This window comes from Humulus lupulus, chromosome 4, assembly GCF_963169125.1.
Source record: "Humulus lupulus chromosome 4, drHumLupu1.1, whole genome shotgun sequence".
Taxonomy (NCBI): domain Eukaryota; kingdom Viridiplantae; phylum Streptophyta; class Magnoliopsida; order Rosales; family Cannabaceae; genus Humulus; species Humulus lupulus.
This window is the reverse complement of record NC_084796.1, coordinates 235,287,049-235,299,387: the sequence shown is the minus strand read 5'-3', so window position 1 is coordinate 235,299,387 and position 12,339 is coordinate 235,287,049.

The window sequence follows — 12,339 nt, the reverse complement described above, 5'->3', positions numbered from 1 at the left end:
ATCCAAATCACGCTAGCCCACTATCCCGGGCACCCCCTACTGCGAAACCCATCGCGATGTTTCCTTATTTCCATTATGGAATACTTAAAGGCTTCAATAGTCTTACTAGTTTCTAATACTCTGTCTTGACCTGCTAACAGGTTAAGAACTTTTCCATGTATTCTGTTACATCCCTCTCCATACCAGGCCATCATATATAAAGCTTTCAAACTCTAGTACCTTTTCCTGACGCCTGGATGAAGAGAATAAGAAAGAAGTATGAGATTCATCCAGAATCTCCCATTTAATCCCAGTGTCCATCGGATCCCAAGTCCGATCTTTATATCACAATAAACTCAAACCTGACATTGCATAATCCTTAGCTAATCTAGCTAATACATTCCTCTCAATCTTCCTATCTATGGTCCACTTAGCTATTTTTCCTTTGATCATTTCTGAAATAATAATCTCAAGGGTACAATTGGCCACCTGGCCCACCAGAAACTCTACTCTAGTTCTGGTCATATCCTTCAAATAACATGATACACAAGTAATCCCTTTTCCATGTCACTGAGATGTCATAACAACCTACAAACTGATTCTGATCTGTAAGAAGACTCAGAACTCTTTCCCAAAGTACATATAATATCCTGGCCGCCCAAGGAAACTCCTGTCTTCCAAGGCGTTCCTTGACCTTTGCAAATCTCTGCAGAGAATAAACTATAATACCGTCGATCAAGACGATCACAAATCCAATTCAGATAATCTTTAAATACTTTGTTCATCTAATTCATAAAAACAACTTGGCATTAACCAAATCCTCAAAACATAACTCAGCACTCCTAGTGCCCTAATCTGATACAAAAGCAGTCTTCTGCATATTCTTTTCCCTGGTCTTTAGCTGGTACTAACCAGATTAAAGATCCAACTTGGAGAATACTACATTCTCCAATAACTGAGTCCTTTAGGTCTTACAACTTTGTTGAAGCCATTCAAAATAGTGCCCTAGACCCGATTCCATTCCTGGTACCAATCCAATCACCATTCTATCTCTTTATATGAAAGTAATCCTGACAAATCCCCTGGAAGCACATCCAGAAACTCACAGACTAATCTAGTCTGTCCTAATCCTATTGGCACAACCTAGGTGGTATCCACCACACTAGCTAAGAGTTCTATTCATCCTCCTACAATAGATCTCTAGCTATAAATACAGATGTCATCAGCATACAAGATCCATGCATAATGCCAACTACCACAAGGGCTTCCCATTCTCAAAACCAAGACTTACTATCATTTCCTTGTAATCCAGCATTGTCCCACACTTGATTAACCAATCCAAATCCTGGATCATACTGAAGTCAGTCATAACCACTTTACACTCACAAAACCACTGCAGTGGTAGAAACATGCCCATGGCATTCATACACCAATCATAATCCCTGCTCTTCAAACATTCACACCATTCCTCCAACTCCAGCATGAGAATATCACATTTATATAATCACGGAGAAAGTAATCATATAATCATTTAATAGTCAAGAGACTAGCTCTATCATAATCTCATGCTCCCTAATACAATGTGCAGGTAAAGCATTTACATTCTATTTAATTAGTTAAGCACATAACTACAGAAATAGTTACCATACCCTGAGTGAAGCTATCTTTAGTGACGAGTGTACATGCCCAGCTTGTCTTCAGGAACCCTTAACCTTGGCTCGCTCTGATACCAAGTTGTAACGCCCTACTATCCCAGGGACCGTTACAGTGAGCATTTTAAACAGTGCTAAACTCGTTAATCCAGTCATTTGGCCATAGTCGTGTAACTAAGTATGATTAGCAGTTTAGGGTTAAAAATTTTGGTTAAGATACAACATTTCACAAAAACGTCTACTGTATACATTGGTATTCCAAAAATATAATTTAAGAGTTAATTATAACAAAAGATTTACAACCAGCCGGCCTAAGCAGCAAAATAGGTTTTAACCCTAGTTCCTCTTTCAACCCTCGGTCGTGGCGGTCGAGCAACCGTATATGTACACATCGTCACCTAAGCTCTCAAACTCAAGGATGGTCCAACTTTCTTTTGCCTTTACTTACACCACATAGCATCCGTGAGCCAAAGCTCAGCAAGAAAACTTAATATGCTCATGAACAATAATAACATGTTACCAAATCATAACAGGCATGCCTAGCAGTTTTAACCCTACTCATGCATGCAAACAAGTCCAAATAATGATTGTTGTAGGCCCTACCCTCCTCTATGGAAGACTATCAAATCAATCCAAAACAGATGAGTGATTAATACTTTGAGATTCTGATAACCATGTTGGGCTTATAGCCTTAAACCAGATGAATGATTGAGGAGTAAGTCACTAACATGGGTTCCGCACCCTTAGCCATGTGACGATGCAGTCACTTGGGCCTTCTGACCCTGGCTCAGATAGGTGACTAATGAGTGAGTCACTAATGTAAACCAAATGAGTGACCATGGAGTCACTAATGTGGGTTCCGCACCCTTATCCATGTGACGATGCAGTCACCTGGGCCTTCTGGCCCTGGCTCTGAGTGACTAGCCATTAGTCTAGACAAAAGATTTTAGTTTTCATCAAACTTGAGATCAGTGAAGCATTAATGCTCATGATGAGCCATTTGTTGATCCCAAAAGAGGGTGTTTTAATATTTAAACTCGCAAGTGCACGAATCGTTTCGGAATATAATCTTCATGTAAGTACGAGGTCGAACCCATGGGAGTTGACTAACATCAAAAGAAACTATTTCAAACAAAGCAAGAATATTCTAACCTAGTTCCAAATATTTGATGAGATTTTGCTTTTAGAAAAATAAAAGACAAGTAATAAAAAGATTTAAGATTAAATAGAAAAATGGTTGTCAAATGTGATATATAAAATAAGATTATTAAGATATTAGAATCCACAAAATGCAAGTTCAATAGTATTTATAAGTATATTGATTTCCAAGTTTAGATATAGTTGAAATAAATCACACTATATTTTTTTCAAGATACATTTTCTATTCAAGCACAAGTTACTTTAAAAAAGGTAGGATTTTTCTTTCACTTAAAAAATATATAATTTCTAAGCATTAGTTGTGTTACAACCTAATGAAACTACAAAAAATCAAAGAGATTATGTTTAGGCAAAATATGATACTTATGCTCTAAGAATTAGATGTGAACAATTTAATGAAAAACATTTAATCAAAGAATATCATATTTTTGCATAATGAAGAACTAAGTGTAATATGCTTTAACAATCAATAATAGATGAAAAATGCATATCTTTGATAGAAAAATCCATAAACAATGTTGTACAAATGGGAAATCAACATACAACAAAAAATACTACCTAGTTACATTTTGCTTCATCATCATCTTAATAACCTTTGAAAAAGATTAGAAGCTCATAACTATATTGAAATAAAAATTACAAAATAACATACTTGACATGCTCTTCAAAAGATAAAAATGGTAGAGAAAATAGTGAAAAGAAGAGAGAAAAATATAAAGTGTAGAAGAGGTTGAAGACATGAAGAAGAAGAGCCCCTCAAATGGTCTTACAAGACTCTATTTATAGGCAAAATATGGAGATTAAATTAATCAAATTAAAATAAATAAATTGATTAATTTAATTGTGTTGGGAAGTGGTAGGATAAATAGAGTAAGTGTAAGAGTATTGGAAAGATGAAATGTTTGGTTGGGTAAAAGATTAGTGAAAAGCTAGGGTAAAAAATAAATTAGGAATGTTTATTTATGTAAGAAAAATAGGGAAGAGTGAATTGATATTTGAGTGAAAAATATTGGGAATAAAAATGTGAGTTTTGGTCTTATTTTTGTGGCTGTGGCAGAGTTGACTTGGGCTGTTTGGGCTATGGTGGAGTTGGGCTACGTTGATGCTTTGGGTGTTAGGGTGGCCCGTGGTGCTTGCTTTGCTGAAGAATTCGGGCCTGTGTAGCTGGAAGGAGCTTTGGTCATAGGCAGGCGTTGGAGCTGCTTGGAGGCGACAGCTGGCGGGGGACTTGGGAGCATTTGACTTGTGATGGCAGCTTGGTCAGGCGGAGAGGAGCAGCTTGAACGTGTGGTGAAGTCGGGAGGTTGGGCCTGGGCTGGGCCGAAATGGGCTGAAGGCATGGCATTTTTAACAATGCCATTTTCTTCAAAACTAACACTTTTTTTCTCTTTATTTCTTTTTTCCTTTTTTTCACTCTTTCTTGGCTCTTCAAGAACCAAAAATAAAACACTTTCCTACAAAATAAATATAAATTAAGTCATGATAAAATATTTTCAATTATAAATAATTCATATAAATTCTTTAAAAATATTAATTATAACTTAATTTAACATTTAAGTTCAACAATACCCATTTATTTATTTATATAAAATTTTACAACAAAATACTTATAGCAATACATAAAAATCTATAAAATTAAGATAAAGCTAATAAATTCAAAAAGTAATTAAAACTTAATAATTTAATCAAAAACTTAAGAACTAAATCATTTTTAGCTTAAAAAATGTGGTAAAATAACTCTAATTTCTAGAGTTATCACACCCCAAACTTAATATTTTGCTAGTCCTCGAGCAAAAGAAAAATTAAAAATACACATTTTTTTTTATTTGGTGATATTAAAAATGTCCTCAAAGATTGCACATTGAAAATAATTTATAAAAAATATGAATCAAAATTAACCTTATATAATTAATTCCATAATCATTCGTGCTTTGAAAATATATTTTAAATTAGAAGTCCAAAATTATTTATCAAGTTATAATGTGAATTTTGGAAAAATTGTTGTAATAAACTATTTATTTCACATATTATGATGAATAATTTTTTTCTAAAATTTCATTTTTTAGGCAAAATTGACCCAAGAATTAAACACAAAGCTTAAGAAAGATTCATATATTTTTTTTAAACTAAACTCAAACTCAATCAAGGGTATTATCATAGGAAAAACGGATATCACCAAAGGGGTTTTTTTTTTTTTTTAGTTTTTGATAGAAAATAAAGTATAAAAGTACAAAACTTTATATATATATATATATATATATATTACTAGAAAGATAATATTTTTTTGTTTTTAAAGAAATTCTACCATTTTCAAACATATGAAAGGAGTAACCATATAAACCCACTACCCCCAAACTTAATTTATGCATTGTCCTCAATGTATCAAAATACAAATATAAATTGAAGTGTGAAAGAGTTTAGAGTTTAGAATGGTCGTACCTCATCATGGAGAATTGTTAAGAGTGCAACAAAAAAGGAAGCAAAAATCAAAACAAGAAGTTAACCTAAAACATAAATAAAACACACATTTACCAATAATTTATGAGAGCGATCAAGGACCATGGTAAATAGGATCCTCAAAAAGAATCTCATCCACTTTAGCAGTTTTCAATTCTAAAAATGGTTTCAATTTTTGTCCATTCACTTTGAATACATTACCATTATTAGGATTTTCAATTTCAATGGCTCCATGTGGAAAAACAGTGCGAACAATGTATGGACCTACCCACCTAGAGCGTAACTTCCCCGGGAAGAGATGCAAACGAGAATTGTATAAAAGGACTTTTTGACCAGGAGAAAATTCTTTTCGCAAAATGTTTTTGTCATGGTAAATCTTCATTCGATCCTTATATTTTTTGGAATAGTCATATGCATCATGCCTAAGCTCTTCTAACTCATTTAATTGAAGCTTTCTTCTCTCACCCGCTTTGTCTAAAGAAAAATTCAATTGCTTAATTGCCCAATAGGCTCTATGTTCTAGCTCAACGGGTAAGTGGCATGCCTTTCCATACACAAGTCTATAGGGGGCCATTCCAATGGGTGTTTTGTAAGCAGTTCGATGTGCCCATAATGCATCAATGAGTCTTAAGGACCAATCTTTCCTAGTTGGATTGACAGTTTTCTCTAAGATGTGCTTAATTTCCCTATTTGATATTTCAACTTGACCACTAGTTTGTGGGTGATAAGGTGTAGTGACTTTATGTGTAATACCATATTGTTTCATTAAATGCTCAAAAGATCTATTACAAAAGTGTATACCGTTATCACTAATGATAGCACGTGGTGAGCCAAAACGGGAGAAAATATTTTCTTTCAAAAACTTAAGCACAACTTTATGGTCATTTGTGTGGCATGCAACAGCTTCAACCCATTTAGACACATAATCAACACCAACAAGAATGTACAAGTTACCAAAAGAGTTAGGAAATGGACCCATAAAATCAATGCCCCAAACATCAAATATTTCAACAATAAGGATAGGATTCAAAGGCATCATGTTTCTTCTAGTTACACTTCCTAACATTTGACAACGTTTGCAAGATTTGTAATAAACATAAGTGTCATGAAAAATAGTAGGCCAATAAAATCCACATTGTAAAATTTTCAAAGCAGTTTTCTTACCACTAAAATGTCCACCACATGCATGATCATGACAAAAAGATATGATTTTTGTTTGATCACAATTTGGAATGCATATCCTTATTATTTGATCAGGGAAATATTTAAACAAATAAGGATCATCCCACATGAAATTTTTCACTTCAGAATAAAATTTAGATTTTTCATGCTTAGACCAATGAGACGGAATTTCACCAGTGACCAAATAATTCACAATGTCAGCATACCAAGGCAAAGAAGATATATGCATGAGTTGTTCATCAGGAAAATTTTCAGTTATAGTGGTGGAGTCATTATTAGTCTTAACTACAATTCTAGACAAATGATCAGCAACAACATTTTCAGAACCTTTTTTATCTCGTATCTCTAAATCAAATTCTTGTAAAAGCAAGATCCAACGAATTAAGCGAGATTTAGCATCTTTTTTCGACAAGAGATATTTCAATGCAGCATGATCAGAATAGACAATTATTTTAGATCCTAACAAATAAGACCTAAATTTCTCTAATGCAAACACAACAGCAAGCAATTCTTTTTCAGTTGTAGAATAATTTAATTGAGCATCGTTCAAAGTTTTGCTAGCATAGTAGATTACATGAGGTAACTTGTTAATTCTTTGTCCTAGAACAGCACCAATAGCATAATCAGAAGCATCACACATTATTTCAAAAGGAATATTCCAATCAGGAGGGCGAATAATAGGTGCATTAGTCAAAAGGGATTTCAATCTTTCAAAGGCAGCATGGCAATCATTATCAAAGACAAAAGCATTTTCTTTTCCGAGCAAATGACATAATGGGCGTGAAATTTTGCTAAAGTCTTTTATGAATCTTCTATAAAAACTGGCATGGCCTAAGAATGATCTAATTTCTTTTATTGTTTTAGGTGGGGGAAGTTTTGAAATAAGATCAACTTTTGCTTTATCAACTTCTATTCCCCCAGATGAGATTACATGACCTAAAACAATTCCTTTTTTAACCATAAAATGATATTTTTCCCAATTAAGAACTAAATTCTTTTCTTTGCAACGAATTAAAACAAGAGAAAGATGGTGCAAACAGTCATCAAAAGAATTTCCAAACACAGAAAAATCATCCATAAACATTTCAAGATTTCTTTCAACCATATCAGAGAATATTGCAATCATACATCTTTGAAAAGTTGCAGGAGCATTACAAAGACCAAAAGGTATGCGACGATATGCAAATGTTCCAAAAGGGCAAGTGAAGGTAGTCTTTTCTTGATCTTCAGGGGCAATGGGGATTTGGTTATATCCCGAATAGCCATCAAGAAAACAATAATATGCATGGCCAGCTAAACGTTCAAGCATTTGATCAATAAAGGGTAAAGGAAAGTGGTCTTTTCTAGTAACATTATTTAGCTTTCTATAGTCTATACACACTCTCTACCCCGTTTGTACTCGAGTAGGGATTAATTCATTTTTCTCATTTTCAATAACTGCGATCCCAGACTTTTTAGGCACTACTTGGACTGGACTAACCCATTGACTATCAGAAATAGGGTAAATGATACCTACATCTAACAGTTTAAGTACTTCTTCCCTAACGACCTCTTTCATATTTGGATTTAACCTTCTTTGACATTCCCGAGAGGTTTTAGCATAATCTTCTAGATGGATTCTATGCATGCATATGGATGGGCTAATTCCCTTGATGTCTCCAATAGTCCAACCTATGGATTCTTTATGTTTTCTAAGGACATTTAGCAATTTATCTTCTTGTTCTTTATCTAGAGCAGATGCTATGATAACAGGCAAGGTTTTAGACTCTCCTAGAAAAGCATATTTTAAATTTTCTGGCAAAGGTTTAAGGTCTAACTTTGGAGACTCGGAAATTGATTGAACATGATCTAAGGGTGAAAAGGGTTCAACTTTGGTTTCATTTAAGGGTATAAACTCTAACAAAGAATTCACATCATCATTAAAATCATCAATATGCAAGTTCATACCAAAGTATTTTTCACAAAAATCAAGTAAGTCATTTCCATCATCTTCACACATACTCTCTATCATGTTAACTCCATGCACTTCCTCACACTCAACTGATTTAGCAACATTAAAAACATTTAATTCAACAGTCATGTTTCCAAAAGATAATTTCAATACACCATTACGACAGTTGATAATTGCATTAGATGTAGCTAAAAATGGTCTACCTAGAATGATGGGTATTTGAGCATGAGCATTTTCAACAGGTTGAGTGTCAAGAACAATAAAGTCCACAGGGAAATAGAATTTATCCACTTTAATTAAAACATCTTCTACAATACCTCTAGGGATTTTCACTGAACGATCGGCTAATTGAAGTGTTATAGAAGTTGGTAAAATAACTCTAATTTCTAGAGTTATCACCATTCAATGCTTATGTCAATTAGATCTAATCTTTTTCAGCTTGCGTTAAACACGCTAAAATCATTCTTAACTCTTAAGCCAATACCATAGGACCAGTGCTCAGTACTACTGCTGAACTTGACTAGTAAGTCACAGCTTCACAGTAATACTGACACCATTGTCGATTCTTACTAATGAGTTAGTGCCATTCACAAGTAAGCAATGCAACCAGGCATATATCATATGTCAAATATCCAAATGTAGGGCATTTAGCAAGCTTACTTAATAGTCGCTAACATAATTATGATCATGCACAAATGCAGAGACTTAAGCTCTGAACAATCTCATATTCAACATTCATGTCATGCCCTAATCACATGTTTCTCATGCATCACATACTGGGTGCAGTTTTCTTACCTCTGGTTCAAGCGAGAAATATGTTAAGAACGACCCTTGGGAACAATCAATCCTTTGATTCCTTAGCGGTCACCTAGTCATAACCAAATATAACCCCCATTAATGAAAATCAACCATAAAAGGTATCTGACCTAAACCTCACTCCCGGAAACGGTGAGTAGATTCGATCCCGAGCCTTAGAAATTAAAACCCTGAGCCAAAAACCCCCAAAAGTGCCCAAAACAAGAATCTGGAAAAGCAGGGTAGCGCTACAAGCAAGGTAGAATGCCCTTGGCTACCGCAGTAGCGCCCATAGCTGGGTGCTGTAGCGCTACAACCAGGGTTTTCAACCCTAGTTTTTCCCTCCTTTGACTCCTCCATTTCCAACCTGAAAAAACAAGCTTCCAAACCTCATTCAAACCCCCAAATGATCCCAAATACCATAGACACAAGTCCTAGGCATCATAACTTAACCAAACTTTGCCAAAAACCCCATTGAATTCTTAACTTTCAAACCAAAATCCCAACTGAAACTCAATAAGAAAAATAGAGCCAGAACCAGAGTTTAAATGGATAGAAACTCACCTCAATCTCGGAATCACACCCTCTTCAATGGTAGAACATAACCCTAGATCCTCAAAGCTTGGTTCCCTAGCTTGGTTCCTAAAAAAGAGCTTCAAAATTTAAAGAGAATTGAAGAAGAAAATGATGAGCAGGAGAAGAGAAGGTGATGCTCTGTTTTCTATAGCCTTCTACAGCTTCTCAAAGGTTTATATCTTTCCCTAGGTGAAAAGACTAAAATTCCCCCAAGCCTATTTAAAACCCTTAATAGCCACCAAGGGCAAAATCGTTATTTCATGCCTATCTCGTTAATCATAATTAACACCCTCTAATTCCAGTTATTTCCAATATTCTCAAATGCTAATAAATCATATCCCATTACCCTTTAATTCCCAGCAATGTTCTAATCCTCAAATTACCCCGAGACTCACCTCGAGCCCCGAAATTAGGCCCATTATGACCAAACTGATAACTTGCATTCTAAGACCGTCTCATGCCGAAAAGCTCGAACAAATCCACATATAATGTGGTCTTACTCAAAATTCACCAACATGCATGAAAATACATAATTATGCCCTCAACGGGCCAAATTACCAAAATGCCCTTATAATTAAAAGTGGACCCAAATGCATGCATTTATCATCATATAATAATATAATTTGCATAACACATGCATATAATCATTTAATGGCATGATAAATTAATTATGGCGCTCTCAGCCTCCTAATCAAGGTCCTAAACCTTATTAGGAAATTTGGGTCATTTCAAAGACGATCTTAGAATGCAAGTTAGCAGTTTGGTCTTAATAGGGTTATTTACCGGGCTCAGGGTGAGTCTCGGGGTAATTTGATGATTAGTGCATTACCGGGAATTAAAGGGTAATGGGATATGATTTATTAACTATTTAATAATGTTGGGAATAACGATAATTGGAGGACATTAATTATAATTAACGGGATAGATGGAAAATGACAATTTTTCCCTTGGGGGCTGTTAAGAAGTTAAATTAGGCTTGGGGCATTTTGGTCTTTTGACCTTAGGATATATTTAAACTAAAGGAAAGCTATAGAAGAAATAAGGAAAAACAGAGTAGCTTCTTCTACCTCACAATCATCTTTCTCCTTTTTTCTTCCTTTGGATTTTTAAAGCTCAACTTGAGGATTCAAGCTAGGAGATCAAGGTTTGGAGCTTAGGACCTTAGTTCAACCATTGAAGGGAGTTCATTTTGAAACTCATGTAAGGTTTCAGCCATGTTTTTTTTTGGTTTTGCTATGTTTTTAAGTTAGTTTGAGCTTGAAGTTTTGATTATAGAAGTGGCTATTTAAGGTGGTTTAAATTGGTTCAAAGCTTGGGTTTTGTTGGTTGAATGATGTATATATTGCGGTAATGCTTGGATGTGATTTCTGGGTTGATTTGATAAAGGTTTGGTGAGGTTTGAATTGAGAAAATGGCAGGGGAGCTAGGATCACTAGGTCAAGTCGCGGCCTGGACCCAAGTCAGAGCCTCCCTGGGCTCTGTGAAGTAGGCGCACCGCGACCCACCTTGGGCCAAGTCGCGGCCAGCCCTGGTTCTTCAGATGGTGCTCTCTGTCTTGAGGGTGAGTCGCAACCCACTAAGACAAGTCGCAACCCACCCTTCCTTTTTGAACTAAGAAGGGTTTTTCAAGGGTTTTAGGCTCGGGGTTTCAACTCTTAAGGCTCGAGATCGAATCTACTAACCGTGTTAGTAGGATTCGAGGTCCCAGGAGCGAGGTTTAGATCATGAACCTTTTATGATTTATTTTATTAATGGAATTCCATATTTGTTTATGACTAGGTGACTGCTAAGGAACTTAAGGACTGGTCGTTCTCGAAGGTTGTTCTTTTATTATTTCACGCTCGAACCAGAGGTAAGAAAACTGCACCCAGTATGTGACATGCATGGTTATTGATGAGGCATGTTGAGTGCTCTATATGTGGACATTTATTGCATTTTAAATGCTTAGTAGTCTTGATTATTTGTGAATGGTACTGACTTATTAGTCAGAAACGGCAATGGTGTCAGTATTGATTGTGAAGCTGTGACTTATTGGTCAAGTTCGGCAGTAGTACTGAGCATTGGTCATATGGTATTGGATTATGAGTTAAGAATGGTATTAGCGTGTTTAATGCAAGCCAAAAAGATTAGATTTAATCGACATAAGCATGAAATGCTTGACCGATCTCAATTTCGATGAAAATAAAAGCGCTTGTCTAGTCTAAAGGCTAGTTATTTAGAGCCAGAGCTAAAAGGCTAAGGTGACTGACACGTCACATGGCTTAGGGAGCGGATCCCCAGAGACAGACTTATTAGCTATCTATTTAAGGAGCAGAACCCTAGAGATGGACTTATTAGTCATCTATACAGGGAACAGATCCTTAGAGGTCGACTTATTAGTCACCTATACAGTGTGTGACTCAATAGTCACTTATCTGATTAAGGCTACAAGCCCTAGAATGATTACCAGAATCATTTATTGATATTGTATACATGCAGTAATAAGTTTTCAGTTCTACCGGTGCCATCCTATATGGTGCCCTCGACAGTGGCTCTATCCCTGGTGCTAACTCAATGACAAACTGAATCTCTCTACACGGCGGCAACCCA